At 45.9% G+C, this 19,718-nt stretch overlaps 4 non-coding genes across 4 annotated transcripts; all 4 read right to left on the bottom strand.

The window, feature by feature from the left end:
- Positions 1-2,258: 2,258 nt before the first annotated feature.
- Positions 2,259-2,329, bottom strand: trnag-ccc (transfer RNA glycine (anticodon CCC)). Its single transcript has one exon. It is a non-coding gene; the product is annotated as a tRNA-Gly (tRNA).
- Positions 2,330-11,978: 9,649 nt separating this feature from the next.
- trnav-cac (transfer RNA valine (anticodon CAC)) lies at positions 11,979-12,051 on the bottom strand. The gene has a single exon. It is a non-coding gene; the product is annotated as a tRNA-Val (tRNA).
- Positions 12,052-13,030: 979 nt separating this feature from the next.
- Positions 13,031-13,103, bottom strand: trnav-cac (transfer RNA valine (anticodon CAC)). The gene has a single exon. It is a non-coding gene; the product is annotated as a tRNA-Val (tRNA).
- Positions 13,104-14,397: 1,294 nt separating this feature from the next.
- Positions 14,398-14,470, bottom strand: trnav-aac (transfer RNA valine (anticodon AAC)). Its single transcript has one exon. It is a non-coding gene; the product is annotated as a tRNA-Val (tRNA).
- Positions 14,471-19,718: the final 5,248 nt, after the last annotated feature.

Raw genomic sequence — 19,718 nt, 5'->3', positions numbered from 1 at the left:
CACTTATTGCCCAATCCGAATTGCCCTTGAGAAGATGGAGGTGATCCGTCTTCTTGAACCGCTGCGGTCCGTGTGGTGAAGGTTCTCCCACGGTGCTGCAATGCACGGGGTTCCAGCATTTTGAACCAGCGACGATGAAGGAACGGCGATATATTTCCAAGTAACGATGGTGTGCGACTTGGAGGGGGCGTGCAGGTTGCGGTGTTCATATGTGCCTTCTGCCCTTGTCCTTCCAGTTCGTAGAGGTCGCGGGTCTGTGAGGTGCATCTTGTGGATGGTACACACTGCAGCCACGGTGCGCTGGTGGTGGAGGGAGTGAATGTTTAAGGTGGTGGATGAGGTGCCAATCAAGTGGGCTGCTTTTTCCTGGGTTGTGTCGAGCCTCTTGAGTGTTGTTGGAGCTGCACTCATCCAGGCAAGTGGAGAGCATTCCATCACACTCCTGACTTATGCCTTGTAGATGTTAGAAAGGTTTTGGGGAGTCACGAGTCTCCAGTGCAATCACATCTTTCCTGTAATGTGATGACCACAACTGCACGCAGTAGTCAAGTTGTGGCCTAACTAATGTTATGTACAGTTCAAGCATAATCTCACTGCTATTATAGTCTATGCCTCTGCTAATTAAGGAAACTATCCTGTATGCCTTTTAACCACCTTACCAACCTGTCCTTCCACATTCAGGGATCTGTGGACATGCACTTCAAGGTCCCTATGTTCATCTACACCTCTCAGTATCCTCCCAAGCAAGGTAGTTTCAGAGCAACTAGTTCTGAAACGTCTTACTTGATAATACAGGTCGGACAGTCAAAACCATTTGGTAAAGGGAGACTAATATTGGTGACTGGAAATAGTTAGTGTACAAGTTGATATTGCTGGACACCAGAATAGAAAACGAGATGGGATGGACAGAAGCGGTCTGAAAGATTGCTGATCGGCTGTGGGGGGCAGCGGACATTAAAACTGGCTGCACGACGTCAGCGACAGTGGTTTGTTGTTCTTGGGGTATGATTATCACTTTGGGGATTTTATTGATTAATGATACGAACGGTCCCGGGTTCGAATCCACGACGACACTGACAACCACAAGGCTTTTTGTGAAAAGTCACCAATTCGATTCTGATCCCTTTTCAGTGTTGCTGTTGGTCGAATTGAATTATATCGAGAGAATTTTTAAGACCCAGAGGAGAGAGTGCTGAACTTTCCAAGGCGAAGCACGTGTGAAGTAAATAAATGTCTCAAGCTGATGAGGAGATTGAAGCTCGATGTGAATTTACCTTCAGGCGGCTTCATTGATATTAGATGACAGGATAGAAAGCCACATATCCAAGTTAGCCGATAACACCAAGATGGGCAGCATTGTAAGCAGTGCAGATGGAAGTACAATATTACAGAGAGACATTAATAGAATAAATGAATGGGCAAAACTGTGACAAATGGATTTCAATTTCGTCCAGTGTGAGTTCATCCACTTTGGACCTAAAGAGGATATTTCAGAATACTTTCTAAATGATGAAATGCTCGAAACTGTGGAGGTCCAAAGGGACTTGGGGTCCAGCTACATAGTCATTAGAATGTCATGGACAGGTGCAGAAAATAATCAAAAAGGTTAATGTAATGCTGGCCTTTATATTTAGAGGAATAGAATACTAGAGAATAGACATTATGCTACAGCTAATGAAAGCTCTGGTTAGACCACACCTGTGTTCAGTTCAATGCACCGCACCTGAGGGACGATATATTGGCTGTGGAGGGAGTGCAGTGTAGATTTACTAAAATGATACCTGGACTCCAAGGGTTAAATTCTGACGAGAGATTACACAAACTAGGATTGTTTACCCTGGAATTTGGTAGGTTAAGGGCTGATTTTATCGAAGTTTTCAATATATTAAGGGGAATTGTTGGGGTAGATGGCGAGAAACTATTTCTGCTCGTTGGGTGCCTGGGACGAGGGGACGTCGCATAAACATTGGAGTCAGTAATTTCAGGAGTGAAGTTGGGAAACACTTCCACAAGCAAAGGGAGGTAGAAGTTTGGAAATCTCTTTCGCAAACAGCAGTTGATGCAAGCTTAATTGTTAATTTTAAACCTGAGATTGATTGGTTTTTGTGAACCAAAGGAATTGAGGTGCATGTTGGTGGTTGTCTGGATGTTGGTCACAGATCAGCCATAATCTCATTGAATTGCGGAACAGTCTCGAGGGGCAAAATGGCCGAATCCAGTTCCCAAGTTGCTCATTGGTGCAGAATGCAAAATGACCCTGCATTGGCCGGGAATCGAACCCGAGTCCCTCGCGTGGGAGGCGAGAATTCTACCACTGAACCACCAATGCTGGCACGGCTGCAAGTTGCAAATGTGCACTTACGTCTCTTCGCTCTCATAGTGAATGAAAGCAGCAATTTGAGTAAAGTTTCCTTCTGGTCGAGTCCATATTGTGACGATACCGAGACAGACAATAATGTCGTTTTACCGCAGTTCATTCGGCAAAGTGTTACTTGATATTACAAGTCGTACATCCCACACGAATTTGTTAAAGAGAGACTAATATTCTTGATTTGAAATAATTGGTGCAGAACCTGATATTGCTCCACATCGTACATAGTACAAGAAAGCGAGATTGGATGGACATCGCGTTCTGAAAGGATGGCGGATCGGGTATATGGGAGCGGAATTTTACCCTGGCTGAACGTCTCCGTTACCTTTGGGTCTGATTCTCGCTCAGGGAGTTTCACTGGTTCAAACCGGATGAACCCCGTTGTGTCCCCATGTTTAATAAAACATCACCAATTGGTTTCTCACATCTTTTCAGCGGTGCAGAAGGCAGGTTTGACTTATCTCCAGCAGAGCCTGTTTGAACACCAGAGGACAGAATGCAGAGGGTTTGTCCACGTAACACACGTAGACGAAATGAAGATAATCTTTCAAGAAGTTTTACAGATTGAAGCCGACACGTGAATTTATCCCAATTCAGTCGATCTCATGTGTGCAGAATGAAAAAGTAAAGGATGCTGCATTGTCCTGGAAACAACGCTCTGGTTTCCCACCGGCAGACGAGGGTTCCACCACTGAACCGCTCATGCACACACAGCTGCAGGTTTCACGTGTAGCGTTGGACATATGTCTTGAATATGCAGTCTGCAAAGCTCCTGTGCAGCCAGCTTTTACAGCCGCGCGGTATCTGTGGGTTAACCAGCGAATGAGGCAAGGCGTGGACTTTGAAATTCACTGGGCGTTCAAAACCAACTCACACTCATAGTGCGAAATGCTCCAATAAATAAGAGCTGTAATTACCAGGCAGTACTTCGCTCAGAGATAAAGAGATAATCCAGCCAAATGTTTACCTGTAAGATTTAACGATATGGGATTTAATTTAAACTGCACCTTAAATTCAGCTTAATCACCGAATGTGGAGATTTATACTATTGTTCTCTTTGCGTGCTACTCTCTAACTCTAACTGCATTTCTGCTCTCTCTGTGTTTTCCCCTGATGGACTTATCGGGCTTCCTTGAACGGCCAGGTCTGGAAGGGATGTGGCTGACGGATCTTCAGTCAAATGTTGTATTTCGACGGGATGATCTTTACGATTTTCCGTCTCCGTTTTCGGAAAATATAAACCCAGATGGGATTTCCCCTCCTCAGGTCCCGTCACCTGCGGGTAATGGGAATGAACTTGATCTATCACTCGGCCTTAATATCTGTATTCTCATTGCTCAAGAATAAGATAACGGGAATGCAGCTATTCTCAGGTCACATTTTAGAAATTAATACACAACAGATTTATTCGAAAACTAGAAGCACGTGGGGTTAAAGGACCAGTGGTAATGCGGGCACGTAATTGGCGAAGGGATAGGATGCAGAGAGTAGTGGTTAACGGATGTTTTTCTGACTGGAGGGAAACATGCAGTGGGATCCCCCAGGGTTCGGTATTAGGACTATTGCTTTTCTTGTTAAAATTAAATGCCTTGGATGTGGGAATAGGGAGTACAATTTCGAAGTTTGCGGACATTACAAAACTTGACAAAGTAGTAAATAGTGAGGAAGATAGCAGCAGAATTCAGGAGGACATGGACAGAATGGTGAAATGGGCATTCACGTGACAGATTTAACGCCGATCAGTGTGAAGTGATGCACTTTTGGAAGAAGAACATGGAGAGGCAGTATAATCTAAATGGAACAATTTATGGGGGGGAGGGTGGTGCAAGAGTAGAGGAACCTGGGGTGCATATTCACAAAACACGGCAAGTTGATAAGGCGGTTTAGAAAGCATAAGGGATACTTTGCTTTGTAAATAGGGGCATTGAGTACAAAAAAAGGAAGTCATACTAATCCTTACCAATCAGTGGTTAGGCCTCAGCTGGATTTTTGTCGGGTTCTGGGCACCACACTTTAGGATGAAAAGGCATTAAAGGGGATTCAGAACAGGTTGACCTGGATGATACCAGTGATGAGGGACTTCAGTTATTTGGAGAGATTGAAGAAGCTGGGATTGTTCTCCTTACAGCAGAGATGGTTAACCGGAGACCTAATAGAGATATTCAAAATAATGAGGGGTTTTGAAAGAGCAAGTAGGGAGAAACTGTTTCCTCTGGCAAGTGGGTCGGTAACTAGAGGTCATAGATTTAAAATAATTGGGAAAAGAACGAGAGCGGAATTGAGGAGAATTTTTTAACACAGAGGGTTGTTAAGATCAGGAACGCACTTCCTGAAAGGGCGGTGGAAGCAGATTCCATAGAATCATTCAAAAGGCAATTGGACATGTACTTGAAGAGAACTAATTTTCAGGGAAAAATCTGGGTGTGGGTCTAATTGGACAGGTCTTCGAATGATCAAGCACAGGTATCACGGCGGAATGGACTCCTTCTGTGCTGTAAGCTTCTATGATTCTATGATTACCTTCTGAATCATTACAATTGATGCTATTCAGTGTTGAGGAACCAAGAAAATTATAACCGTGATATTCGTCATCTCCATTCCCTTACCAATATCGCAGATTATACTGTCCAGGCGGGGTGGGACTGAATGGGGGATAGAGTGCGGAGATTGGAATGGAAGCCCATCAGAATGAACTTGGCCTCATCAGTTTTTGTTATTTTTCCTACCAGTCGCCCGAAGCATGCGGTGAACCTTCTTCTCGAGAGAGGATCGTCATTTCAGTTCAGAAGGAAAAAGGTATCAAGAAAATCGGGTGAAATGCACACGGAATGATCCGGGACTGACAGCACATCCCTTTCAAACAGATACGGACACAGAATAAACTGGGTCTTACGGCACATCCCTTTTAAACAGACACAGACACGGAATGATCCGGGACTTACAGCACATCTCATTTAAACAGGCACAGACCCGGAATGATCCGGGATATAAATCACAATTATGGTCGATTAGTTTCTCTTACGTTGACCATAAGATCGACTCTTTTTACCAGGACACCGCTGTACGTTTGATACGTCGCGATCTCACAATCTCAACACCTTCGTGGAAGGAAATGTTGCTGATTGCAGCAAACAACGCAAAAAGCTCCGTCTGTCGTTTCGAGAAGCATGGGACTGACAACCACACCTTCTGGATGGAGTGAATGAGAGAAACAAGACTTAAACACAAAAATCGGATTCAAACCTACGCGTGCAGAGCACAATAGATAAACAATCCATTGCCTTAACCTCTGGGCCACCGCGTCACATAAACAGAAATTGGAAAGCCCTTTTATTCAAAATGAAAATACTGGCTATGTTGCCAATCTGAAATAATGAGTAGATGCTGGAAATCGTCAGCAGGTCAGACAGAATTTTTAGATACAGAAAGAGAGTTAATGTTTCAGGTCGATGACTTTTCGTCTGAGCTGAGTCAGAGTAAAAGCGCTTCTTTTTTCTTTTTTTGAATGTAAAGCCCTGGACTCTGAGGACAAGAAAGTCTGACCGGACGATATGACCTGCCCATGCACCCAAAACGAGAATGCTGTAAATATCCAGACATCAGAAAACCTCGGTGGAAGAACAGATTTTGTCACTGCATGCAGCATACTGGAAGTACCAAAGACTAATGGTGAGCGTGCGGAATTGCCAGGATACCAAGCATTAGGATTCACTCGATGTTTTGGCAGAGAGTCCGTTGATGGATTTCAGATGGAACAGCAACAGGCTGAAATCCAGTCGGTGTGTGAAAGAAAGCGAGTGCTAATGGAAGGGGCTGGGGGTTCAGCAGTGTGGGACTGTGTGCCCAAACACAGCAGTTAATCCGATTCCCAATGAGTGAACCCATCCAAAAGGTCTGTTTGTTTGTTTGAGGTTTTTTTTTAATTCGTTCGTGGGATGTGACCGTCGCTGGCGAGGCCAACATTTATTGCCTATCCCTAATTGCCCTTGAGAAGGTGGTGGTGAGCCGCCTTCTTGAACCGCTGCAGTCCGTGTGGTGAAGGTTCTCCCAGAGTGCTGTTCGGTAGTGAGTTCCAGGATTTTGACCCAGCGACGATGAAGGAACGGCGATATATTTCCAAGTCGGGATGGTGTGTGACTTGGAGGGGAATGTGCAGGTGGCATTGTTCCCATGTGCCTGCTGCTCTTGTCCTGCTATCTGGTAGAGATCGTGGGCTTGGGAGGTCCTGTCGAAGAAGCCTTGGCGAGTTGCTGCAGTGCATCCTGTGGATGGTACACACTGCAGCCACAGTGCGCCGGTGGTGGAGGGAGTGAATGTTTAGGGTGGTGGATGGGGTGCCAATCAAGCGGGCTGCTTTTTCTGGATGGTGTCGAGCTTCTTGAGTGTTGTTGGAGCTGCACTCATCCAGGCAAGTGGAGAGTATTCCATCGCACTCGTTACTATTGCCTTGTAGATGGTGGAAAGACTCTGGGGAGTCAGGAGGTGAGTCACTCGCCGCAGAATATCAAGCGTCTAACCTGGTCTTGTAGCCACAGTATTTATGTGGCTGGTCCAGTTAAGTTTCTGGTCAATGTGACCCCAAGGATGTTGATGGTTGGGGATTCGGCGATGGTAATGCCGTTGAATGTCAAGGGGACATGGTTCGACTCTCTTTTGTTGGAGACAGTCATTGCTTGGCACTTGTCTGGCGCGAATGTTACTTGCCACTTATCAGCCCAAGCCTGGATGTTGTCCAGGTCTTGCTGCATGCGGGCACGGACTGCTTCTTTATCTGAGGGGTTGCGAATGGAACTGAGAACCGTGCAATCATCAGCGAAGATCCCCATTTATAGCCTTATGATGGAGGGAAGGCCATTGATGAAGCAACTGAAGATGATTGGGCCTCGGACACTGCCCTGTACTGTACACTACTTTTTAAATATTACAGCTAAGCTGAGCACTTGAGCAGTCACAGCTGTGACTTTGACAATTCTCCCTCTCCTCTATATCTCCCCGGCAACTACCACTAACCAACCGCATTCTTGTGTCACACGTCTCCACGAGAAAGTTCCGTGCCTCAGTTTTCAAATGAAATAACTTCCATCTCTTCAGTCACGGACAGCCCAGAGAGAGTTTCTGAGTCTCAGGTCCCACTTTGCCTCAATCATCCATGAAGTTCCATGCAAAAATGTCCTTCAGTTAATAATATTATAAATAAAAATTCTTATCTTTTGGGGTTTTGTTCAGATTCCACGGCTTTTAAAGATCATTGCGGATATTTGACGAAGCGCCTCTTGATTGGCGGCTTCTCTTTGATTAAGATTCCGAAGCGATCATTGAGAGGCCGAAAATCAAGCTGTTTGTCAGAAACACTGTTATTTCAGTACTGATGAAAGCAGTATGGGCTCTGGAAGTGCTCAGGTTGTGAGTTTCAGTCTCACCTTCAACAATCCAACATTTCACTCCGGGCATTTTGACCGGAGTTCAAAGTACAACTTTTTTTTTATTCGTTCACGGGATGTGGGCGTCGCTGGCAAGGCTGGCATTTATTGCCCATCCCTAATTGCCCTCGAGAAGGTGGTGGTGAGCCGCCTTCTTGAACCGCTGCAGTCCGTGTGGTAACGGTTCTCCCACAGTGCTGTTAGGAAGGGAGTTCCAGGATTTTGACCCAGCGACAATGAAGGAACGGCGATATATTTCCAAGTCGGGATAGTGTGTGACTTGGAGGGGAACGTGCAGGTGGTGTTGTTCCCATGCGCCTGCTGCCCTTGTCCTTCTAGGTGGTAGAGGTCGCGGGTTTGGGAGGTGCTGTCGAAGAAGCCTTGGCGAGTTGCTGCAGTGCATCCTGTGGATGGTGCACACTGCAGCCACATTGCGCCGGTGGTGGAGGGAGTGAATGTTTAGGGCTGCTTTATCTTGGATGGTGTCGAGCTTCTTGAGTGTTGTTGGAGCTGCACTCATCCAGGCAAGTGGAGAGTATTCCATCACACTCCTGACTTGTGCCTTGTCGATGGTGGAAAGGCTTTGGGGAGTCAGGAGGTGAGTCACTCGCCGCAGAATACCCAGCCTCTGACCTGCTCTCGTAGCCACGGTATTTATATGGCTGGTCCAGTTAAGTTTCTGGTCAATGGTGACCCCCAGGATGTTGATGGTGGGGGATTCGGCGATGGTAATGCCGTTGAATGTCAAGGGGAGGTGGTTAGACTCTCTCTTGTTGGAGATGGTCATTGCCTGGCACTTATCTGGCGCGAATGTTACTTGCCACTTATGAGCCCAAGCCTGGATGTTGTCCAGGTCTTGCTGCATGCAGGCTCGGACTGCTTCATTATCTGAGGGGTTGCGAATGGAACTGAACACTGTGCAGTCATCAGCGAACATCCCCATTTCTGACCTTATGATGGAGGGAAGGTCATTGATGAAGCAGCTGAAGATGGTTGGGCCTAGGACACTGCCCTGAGGAACTCCTGCAGCAATGCCCTGGGGCTGAGATGATTGGCCTCCAACAACCACTACCATCTTCCTTTGTGCTAGGTATGACTCCAGCCACTGGACAGTTTTCCCCCTGATTCCCATTGACTTCAATTTTACTAGGGCTCCTTGGTGCCACACTCGGTCAAATGCTGCCTTGATGTCAAGGGCAGTCACTCTCACCTCACCTCTGGAATTCAGCTCTTTTGTCCATGTTTGGACCAAGACTGTAATGAGGTCTGGAGCCGAGTGGTCCTGGCAGAACCCAAACTGAGCATCGGTGAGCAGGTTATTGGTGAGTAAGTGCCGCTTGATAGCACTGTCGACGACACCTTCCATCACTTTGCTGATGATTGAGAGTAGACTGATGGGGCGGTAATTGGCCGGATTGGATTTGTCCTGCTTTTTGTGGACAGGACATACCTGGGCAATTTTCCACATTGTCGGGTGGATGCCAGTGTTGTAGCTGTACTGGAACAGCTTGGCTAGAGGCGCAGCTAGTTCTGGTATGTTCCATGACGCATCTACTTCTTAGTGTTCCCATGTGGGCACTTGGGTTCCTCTGGCCTTCCGTCTTGCTTGAGCAGATGCGAGTTTCGTTGTTTTCGAGGGAGAGGGGGATCTCTGCGTCAGCTGTCATGGCAAAGGGGCCGGGATGAGATCTTTAAATCGAAGGAACCAAACATACGATTATTCTTTTCGTTAAGCGGATATTCATCGGTTGGAAGTTCCGTGTGGGGAAAATTTGGAAGGGAAATATGCTGCCTGGTGTCACTGTGTAACGGGTGAAATTATTCAGCTTACAGATGTTAATAGACTGAAAGGTCGAGAGGCCTTTTCCAACTCCCGTGTAGGACAAGTTCAGCTTTTGGGCCACTGGGTAAAGTGTTATTTTAATTGGTGCAAACGAATGACAAGACATTTGGCACAAACAAGAAGAATTTTAATCTCACGAGTTCGCTCTCCATGTTTCTTCGATCATGTTCAATAAAATCAAGGATACCCCTCAGCACGTGACTGAAAATTTTAGAACAGTGACCCTCACCCCCGTTCGACGTCTTCGAGGGATAATTCAGAGTCCTCTTATGAATATGTAAGATGGGAACTTAACGACCAGCGAGCCTGGGTAGCTCAGTCGTTAAAGCATCAAACTTTTAAAGCGGGTAGTGATATCAGGGTCCAGTGTTCAAGCTATAAATTTTGAAACAGCTGGTAAGTTCTGCCTTTGTTGCGGAGCAACAGCTCCGGGACAGACGATGCCTGTGATGTGTTGTCAAAGCTTCGGTGGTGCCTTGTTTCCCAGGGATGGGCAGTAATGCGCTGTCTGTAGCAGGAATTGCAGCTTCCCGCCAGCAACGTGTGATTGGAGAGAGCGGGGCCGAAAGAGGTGCTCAATGTTGTTTCTGTCGTGGCCTCAATCAATCCGGGAGCTGGGGAATATCGAACATCGAAAAACTGATGTTTGTTGCCGCGGCCGCAATGCTGTCTATAACTGTGGTTATTAACCGAAGCTGCACTGCAGGAGCCTTTAATGATCTCTCACAAATCAACTGAAATAATTCGCAATGCGCAGCTTTGAGAGGGACTTTCTGCACCGTCAGTGCAGGAAACGTGAGTGAGTGTGAAACACTGTCTGTATATGTGTAGTGTTTGAGTTTGTGTTGAACGAAACAGAGAATGGAGAATATATCGGTTCTGTGAAGTGTGTTATTTTATTCACATTCAACCACAGACTGAATTCTTGCTTTTTTTCAGACTTATTGATTTTTAGAGGGTAACGTTTCCAAAACGTAATTGCCTGATTTCGAAGCGCGGACCTTTTGCGTGTTAAACAAATGTGATAACCACTACACTACAGAAACTCTACTGTTCACATTGTTATAGGAAACCCTCAGAAGATCGCTGCCGTCTGCAAATGCTCTCAGTGTGGGAGGCGGGTCCCTTTCCCGTTCAGGGGATTAACTTCTACAAAATAGTTTACTGTATTAATTTCGCAATACTCATTAAACTCTGAAAAAAGACGAATAGTTGTTCAAATCGCCATTAATCAACTAATAACTTTCTGTTGCAGGCGGACGGAAATCCTAACTTTTTTTCAATCATTCATTCACCAGGCAGAATATGGAAAGTTCAGAGGGGAATTGAAAGGGGAAATCAGAGGGGCAAAGAGAGGGTATGAGAATAGACTGGCGGCCAACATAAAAGGCAAACCAAAAGTCTTCCACAGGCATGTAAACATTAAACGGGGAGGAAGAACCCGACTCTGATTCGGGGCCAAAAAGGAGATCGACTCGTGGAGCCAGCCCAAAAATGCTCCTGCGCGGTTTCGAACCGGGGGCTTTGCGCGTGTTAGGCAAACGTGATAGCCACTAAACTATAGAAACTCTGGTGCAGATGTGTTTCGAGGAAAGCCTCAGAAGATCGCTGCCGTCTGCAAATGCTCTCAGTGTGGGAGACGGGTCCCTTTCCCGTTCAGGGAATTAACTTCTGCAAAATCCTTTTGCTGTATTAATTTCGCAATACTCATTACACTCTGAAAAAGACGAATAGTTGTTCAAATCGCCATTAATCAAGTAATAACTTTCTGTTGTCGGCTAACGGAAATGCTAACTTTTTTTTATTCATTCATTCACCAGGCAGAATATAGAAAGTTCAGAGGGGAATTTAGGGGAGTCTATGACGAGGGGTCATAGATTTAAGGTGAGAGGGGAGAGATACAAATGGTCCAGAGGGGCAATTTTTTCACTCAAAGTGTGGTGAGTGTCTGGAACTAGCTGCCAGAGGCAGTAGTAGAGGCGGGTACAATTTTTTCTTTTAAAAAGCATTTGGACAGTTACATGGGTAAGATGGGTATAGAGGGATATGGGTCAAGTGCAGGTAACTGGGAATAGCTCAGTAGTATAAACTGGGCGACATGGACATGTTGGGCCGAAGGGCTTGTTTCCATGTCATAAACTTCTATGATTCTAAACTTCTATGAATTGAAAGGGGAAATCAGAGGGCCAAAGAGAGGGTATGAGAATAGACTGGCGGCCAACATAAAAGGCAATCCCAAAGTCTTCCACAGGCATGGAAACATTAACCGGGTCGGAAGAACCCGAATCTGATTCGGGACCAGAAAGGAGATCGACTCATGGAGGCGGAGGGGTTGGCCCAAAAATGGTTCTGCCCGGTTTCGAAGCGGGGACCTTTCGCGTGTGAGGCGAACGTGATAACCACTACACTACAGAAACTCTGCTGTACAGGTACTTCTAGGAAACCCTCAGAAGATCGCTGCCGTCTGCAAATGCTCTCAGTGTGGGAGACCGGTTCCTTTCCCGTTCAGGGAATTAACTTCGACCAAAAAGTTTGCTGTATTAATTTCGCAATACTCATTAAACTCTGTAAAAAAAGACGAATAGTTGTTCAAATCGCCATTAATCAACTAATAACTTTCTGTTTCAGGCTGACGGAAATCCTAACTTTTGTTTATTCATTCACCAGGCAGAATATGGAAAGGACAGAGGAGAACTGAAAGCGGAAATGAGAGGGCCAAAGAGAGAGGATGAGAATCGACTGGCGGCCAACATAAAAGGGAATCCAAATCTCTTCCACAGGCATGTAAACATTAAACGGGTAGTAAGAACCCGACTCTGATTCGGGACCATAAACGAGATCGACTCATGGAGGCAGCCCAAAAATGTTTCTGCCCGTTTTCGAACCAGAGAACTTTCGCGTGTTAGATGCACGTGATAAACACTGCACGACAGAAACTCTGAAGCCCACGTTGCTATCGGAAACCCTCAGAAGATCGCTGCCGTCTGCAAATGCTCTCAGTGTGGGAGACGGGTCCCTTTCCCGGTCAGGGGATTAACTTCTACAAAATAGTTTACTTTATTAATTTCGCAATACTCATTAAACTCTGAAAAAAGACGAATAGTTGTTCAAATCGCCATTAATCAACTAATAACTTTCTGTTGCAGGCGAACGGAAATCCTAACTTTTTGTTCAATCATTCATTCACCAGGCAGAATATAGAAAGTTCAGAGGAGAATTGAAAGGGGAAATCAGAGGGGCAAAGCGAGGGTATGAGAATAGACTGGCGGCCAACATAAAAGGCAATCCCAAAGTCTTCTACAGGCATGTAAACATTTAACGGGTGGTAAGAACCCGACTCTGATTCGGGACCAGAAAGGAGATCGACTCATGGAGGCGGAGGGGTTGGGCCAAAAATGTTTCTGCCTGGTTTCGAACCGGGGACCTTTCGCGTGTGAGGCGAACGTGATAACCACTACACTACAGAAACTCTGCTGTACAAGTACTTCTAGGAAACCCTCAGAAGATCGCTGCCGTCTGCAAATGCTCTCAGTGTGGGAGACCGGTTCCTTTCCCGTTCAGGGAATTAAATTCGACCAAAAAGTTTGCTGTATTAATTTCGCAATACTCATTAAACTCTGTAAAAAAGACGAATAGTTGTTCAAATCGCCATTAATCAACTCATAACTTTCTGTTGCAGGCGGACGGAAATCCTAACTTTTGTTTATTCATTCACCAGGCAGAATATAGAAAGGACAGAGGAGAACTGAAAGCGGAAATGAGAGGGCCAAAGAGAGAGGATGAGAATCGACTGGCGGCCAACATAAAAGGCAATCCCAAAGTCTTCCACAGGCATGTAAACATTAAACGGGTAGGAAGAACCTGACTCTGATTCGGGACCAAAAAGGAGATCGACTCATGGAGCCAGCCCAAAAATGCTCCTGCCCGGTTTTGAACCGAGGACCTCTCGCGTGGTAAGCAAACGTGATAACCACGACACTATAGAAACTCTACCGCACATGTGCTTCGAGGAAAGCCTCAGAAGATCGCTGCCGTCTTCAAATGCTCTCAGTATGGGAGACGGGTCACTTTCCCGTTTGGGGAACCAACTTCAACAAAATCGTTTCCTGTATTAATTTCGCAATACTCATTAAACTCTGAAAAAAGACGAATAGTTGTTCAAATCGCCATTAATCATTCATAATTTTCAGTTGCAGGCTGACAGAAATGCTAACTTTTTTTTTATTCATTCATTCACCATGCCGAATATGGAAAGTTCAGAGGGGAATTTAGGGGAGTCTGTCACGAGGGGGCATAGATTTAAGGTGAGAGGGGAGGGATACAAATGTCCAGAGGGGCAATTTTTTCACTCAAAGTGTGGTGAGTGTCTGGAACGAGCTGCCAGAGGCAGTAGTAGAGGCGGGTACAATTTTGTCTTTTAAAAAGCATTTGGACAGTGACATGGGTAAGATGGGTATAGAGGGATATGGGTCAAGTGCAGGTAACTGGGAATAGCTCAGTAGTATAAACTGGGCGACATGGACATGTTGGGCCGAAGGGCTTGTTTCCATGTCATAAACTTCTATGATTCTAAACTTCTATGAATTGAAAGGGGAAATCAGAGGGCCAAAGAGAGGGTATGAGAATAGACTGGCGGCCAACATAAAAGGCAATCCCAAAGTCTTCCACAGGCATGTAAACATTAAACGGGTCGTGAGAACCCGACTCGAATTCGGGACCAGAAAGGAGATCGACTCAGGGAGGCAAAGGGGGTGGCCCAAAAATGTTTCTGCCCGGTTTCAAACCGGGGACCTTTTGCATGTTAAGCAAACGTGATAACCGCTACACTATAGAAATCCTTTTGCATTTATCGTTCCAGGAAACCCTCAGAAGATCGCTGCCGTCTGCAAACGCTCCCAGTGTGGGAGACGGGTCCCTTTCCCGTTCAGGGGATTAACTTCTACAAAATAGTTCACTGTATTAATTTCGCAATGCTCATTAAACTATGAAAAAAGACGAATAGTTTTTCAAATCGCCATTAATGAACGAATAACTTTCTGTTTCAGGCTGACGGGAATCCTAACTTGTTTTTTGATTCATTCACCAGGCAGAATATGGAAAGCTGAGAGGGGAATTGAAATGGGAAATCAGAGGGGCAAATCGAGGGTATGAGAATAGACTGGCGGCCAACATAAAAGGCAATCCCAAAGTCTTCTACAGGCATGTGAACATTAAACGGGTTGGAAGAACCCGACTCTGATTCGGGGCCAAAAAGGAGATCGACTCATGGAGCCAGCCCAAAAATGCTCCTGCTCGGTTTCGAACCAGGCACATCTCGCGTATTTTGCGAACGTGATAACCACTATACTGCAGAAACTCTGCGGCACACGGTGTACCAGGAAACCCTCAGAAGATCGCTGCCGTCTGCAAATGCTGTCAGTGTGGGAGACGGGTCCCTTTCCCGTTCAGGGGATTAACTTCCACAAAATAGTTTACTGTATTAATTTCGCAATACTCATTGAACTCTGAAAAAAGACGAATAGTTGTTCAAATCGCCATTGATCAACTGCTAACTTTCTGTTTCAGGCTGACCGAAATCCTAACTTTTTTATTTATTCATTCACCAGGCAGAATATTGAAAGTTGAGAGGGGAACTTGAAGGGGAAATATGAGGGGCAAAGAGAGGTTATGAGAATAGACTGGCGGCCAACATAAAAGGGAATCCAAAATACTTCCACAGACATGTAAAAATTAAACGGGTCGTGAGAACCCGACTCTGATTCGGGACCAAAAAGGAGATCGACTCATGGAGGCAGCCCCAAAATGTTTTAACCCGGTTTCGAACCGAAGGCTTGACGCATGTTTAGCAAACGTGATAACCACTACACTACAAAACTCTGTAACACGGATTGCAGTAGGAAACTCTCAGAAGATAGCTGCCGTCTGCAAATGCTCTCAGTGTGGGAGATGGGTCCCTTTCCCGTTCAGGGAATTAACTTCTCCAAAATAGTTTGCTGTATTAATTTCGCAATACTGATTAAACTCTGAAAAAAGACGAATAATTGTTCAAAGCGCCATAGTTCAACTAATAACTTTCTGTTTCAGGCTGACGGAAATCTTAACTTGTTTTTAATTCATTCACCAGGCAGAATATAGAAAGTTGAGAGGGGAACTGAAAGGGGAAATAAGAGGGGCATCGAGTGGGTATGAGAATAGACTGGCGGCCAACATAAAAGGCAATCCAAAAGTCTTCCACAGGCATGTAAACATTAAACGGTTCGTGAGAACCCGACTCTGATTCGGGACCAGAAAGGAGATCGACTCATGGAGGCAGAGGGGGTGGCCCAAAAATGTTTCTACCCGGTTTCGAACCGAGGACATTTCGCGTGTTCGGCGAACGTGACAACCACTACACCACAGAAACTCTGCCGCACACATTGTTGTGGGAAACCCTCAGAAGATCGCTGCCGTCTGCAAATGCTCTCAGTGTGGGAGACGGGTCCTTTTCCCGATCAGGGAATTAACTTCTACAAAATAGTTCACTGTATTAATTTCGCAATGCTCATTAAATTATGAAAAAAGACGAATAGTTGTTCAAATCGCCATTAATGAACGAATAACTTTCTGTTTCAGGCTGACGGGAATCCTAACTTGTTTTTTGATTCATTCACCAGGCAGAATATAGAAAGTTCAGAGGGGAACAGAAAGGGGAAATAAGTGGGGCAAAGAGAATACTTTGCATATGTCTTTACCAAGGGTGAAGATGCTGCCAGAGTCTCAGTATAGGAAAATATAGTTGAGATACTGAATGGGTTAAACATTGATAAAGAACGGGTACTTGAAAGGCCAGCTGCACTTGAAGTCGATAAGTCACCCGATCCGGATGGGATGCATCCTCGGTTGCTGAGGGAAGTAAGAGGGGAAATTGTGGAGGTACTGGCCATAATCTTCCAAACATCCAAAGATACGGGGGTGGTGCAGAGGACTGGAGAATTGCAAATGTTACACCCTTCTTCAAAAAAGAGTGCAAGGGTGAACCCAGCAACAAGAAGCCAGTCAGGTAATCTCAGTGGTGGGGAAACGTTTCGAAACGATAATCTGGGACAGAATTAACAGTCACTTGGACTGTGTGGATTGATTATGAAAAGCCAGCTCGTCTTTGTTAAAGGCCAATCGTGTTTAACTGACCTGATGGAATATTTTGATGAGTTAACATAGAGGGTAGATGAAAGGAATGCAGTTGATGCAGTGTATATGGACTTTCAAAAGGCGTTTGATAAAGTGCCGCACTTTAGATTTATCAGTCAGCTTGTGGCCCATGGATTAAAGGGGGCAGTAGAAACATGGATACAGAATTAGCTCAGGGACAGGAAACAGACAGTAGTGGAGAGCGGATGTTTTGTGGAATGGAGGGAGTTGTACAGTGTTGTTCCCCAGGGGTCAATGCTGGGACCACTGCTTTTCTTGATATATATCAATGATTTGGACTTGGGTGTACAGGGCACAACTTCAAAATTTGCAGATGACACAAAATTTGGAAGGGTAGTAAACAGTGTGGAGGAGAGTAATAATCTGCAAGAGGTTATAGGCAGGCTGGTGGCAGAGCGGACAAGTGGCAGATTAAATTTAACGCAGAAAAATGCGTACTGATCCATTTCGTGTCGGAAGAACGAGTAGAGGCAATATAAACTAGAGGGCATAACTCTAAAAGAGGTACAGGAACAGATAGATATGGGGGTTTATGTGCACAGCTGGTTGAAGGTGGCAGAGCAGGTTGAGAAAGCCATTAAAAAGCATCCGGAATCCTGGGCTTTATAAATAGAGGCATAGAGTACAAAAGTATGGAAGACATTATGAAACTTAATAAAACACTGGTTCGGGCACAACGGGAGTATTGTGTCCAGTTCTGGGCACCGCACTTTAGTAAAGATGTGAAGGCCTTAGAGAGGGTGCAGAAGAGATTTACAAAAATTATTAAAGGGATGACCTACATTAGTTAAGTAGATAGACTGGAGAAGCTGGAACAGAGACGGTTGCGAGGAGAATTTATAGAGGTATTCAAGATCATGATGGGTCCAGACAGAATAGATGGGGAGAAACTTTTCCCATTGTCTGAAGTGTCAAGAACCAGAGGATATCGATTTCAGGTGATTGGCAAAAGGGCCAAAGGTGACATGAGGAAAAACTTTTTCAAACAGCGAATGGTTAGAACCTGGAATGCACTGCCCGAGGGGGTGGTGGAGGCAGGTTCAATCTCGGGCTTCAAAAGGGAACTGGATAATTACTTCAAAGGAAAATAATTTCCGGGCGACGGCGATAGGGTGGGGAAGTGGGACCAGCTGGATTGCTGTTGCATTGAGCCGAAGGGTCTCCTTCCTTGCTGCAACCTTTCTCCGAAATCTATGATTTCATCGGATGGGGGTGTCGCTGACAATGCCAGCATTTATTGCCCATCCTTAATTGCCCTTGAGAAGGTGGTGGTGAGCCGCTGAAGTCCGTGTGCTGAAGGTTCTCCAACAGTGCTGTTTGATAGGGAGTTCCAGGATTGCGACCAAGTGATGATGAAGGAACGGCGATATATTTCCAAGTGAGGATGATGTGTGACTTGGAGGGGAATGTTGTTCCCATGTGCCTGCTGCTCTTGTCCTTCTACGTGGTAGAGGTCGCGGGTTTGGGTGGTGCTGTCGAAGAAGCCTTGGCGAATAGCACTGCTACATTGCATCTTATAGATGGTACACACTGCAGCCACGGTGCGCTGGTCGTGGAGGGAGTGAATGTTTAAGGTAGTGAATGGAGTGCCATTCAAGCGGGCTGCTTTGTCCTGGATGGTGTCGAGCTTCTTGAGTGTTGTTGGAGCTGCACTCATCCAGGCAAGTGGAGAGTATTCCATCACACTCCTGACTTGCGCCTTGTAGATGGTGGAAAGGCTTTGGTGAGTCACTCGCCGCAGAATTCACAGCCTCTGACCTGCTCTTGCTGCCACAATATTTATGCGGCTGGTGCAGTTAAGTTTCTGTTCAATGGTGACCCCCAGGATTTTGATGGTGGGGGATTCAGCCATGGTAATGCCGTTGAATGTCAAGGGGAGGTGATTAGACTCTCTCTTGTTGGAGATGGTCATTGTCTCGAACTTGCCTGGTGGGAATGCTGCTTGCTACTTATCAGCCCAAGCCTGGATATTGTCCAGGTCTGGCTGCATGCGGGCTCGGGCTGCTTCATTATTTGAGGGTTGCGAATGGAACTGAACACTGTGCAATCATCAGCGAACATCCCCATTTCTGACCTTATGATGGAAGGAAGGTCATTGATGAAGCAGCTGAAGTTGGTTGAACCGAGGACACTGCCTTGAGGAACTCCTGCAGCAATGCCCTGCGGCTGAGATGATTGGCCTCCAACAACCACTACCATCTTCCTTTTTGCTAGGTATGACTCTAGCCAGTGGATAGATTTCCCCTGATTCCCATTGACTTCAATTTAGTCGGGCTCCTTGGTGCCACACTCGGTGAAATGCTGCCTTGATATTAAAGGCAGTCACTCTCACCTCACCTCTGGAATTCAGCTCTTTTGTCCATGTTTGAACCAAGGCTGAAATGAGGTCTGAAGCCGAGTTGTCCTGGCGGAACCCAAACTGAGCATCGGTGAGCAGGTTATTGGTAAGTAAGTGCCTCTTGATAGCACTGTCGTCGACACCTTCCATCGCTTTGCTGGTGATTGAGAGTCGACTGATGGAGCGTATTTGGCCTGATTGGATTTGTCCTGCTTATTGTGGACAGGACATACCTGGGCAATTTTCCACATTGTTGGATAGATGCCAGTGTTGTAGCTGCACTGGAACAGCTTGGCTAGAGGCGCGGCTAGTTCTGGAGCACAAATCTTCAGCACGACAGCCGAGATGTTGTCGGCGCCCATAGCCTTTGCTGTATCCAGTGCATTCAGCCGTTTCTTCAGATCACGTGGAGTGAATCGAATTGGCTGAAGACCTGCTTCCGTGATGGTGGGGATATTGGGAGGAGGCCGAGATGAATCATCCACTCAGCACTTCTGGCTGAAGATGGTTGCAAAAGCTTCAGGCTTGTCTTTTGCACTCACGTGCTGGACTCCGCCA

This window comes from Heptranchias perlo, chromosome 20 (assembly GCF_035084215.1).
Source record: "Heptranchias perlo isolate sHepPer1 chromosome 20, sHepPer1.hap1, whole genome shotgun sequence".
NCBI classification, from domain to species: domain Eukaryota; kingdom Metazoa; phylum Chordata; class Chondrichthyes; order Hexanchiformes; family Hexanchidae; genus Heptranchias; species Heptranchias perlo.
This window is presented reverse-complemented; position numbering and strand designations above follow the sequence as displayed.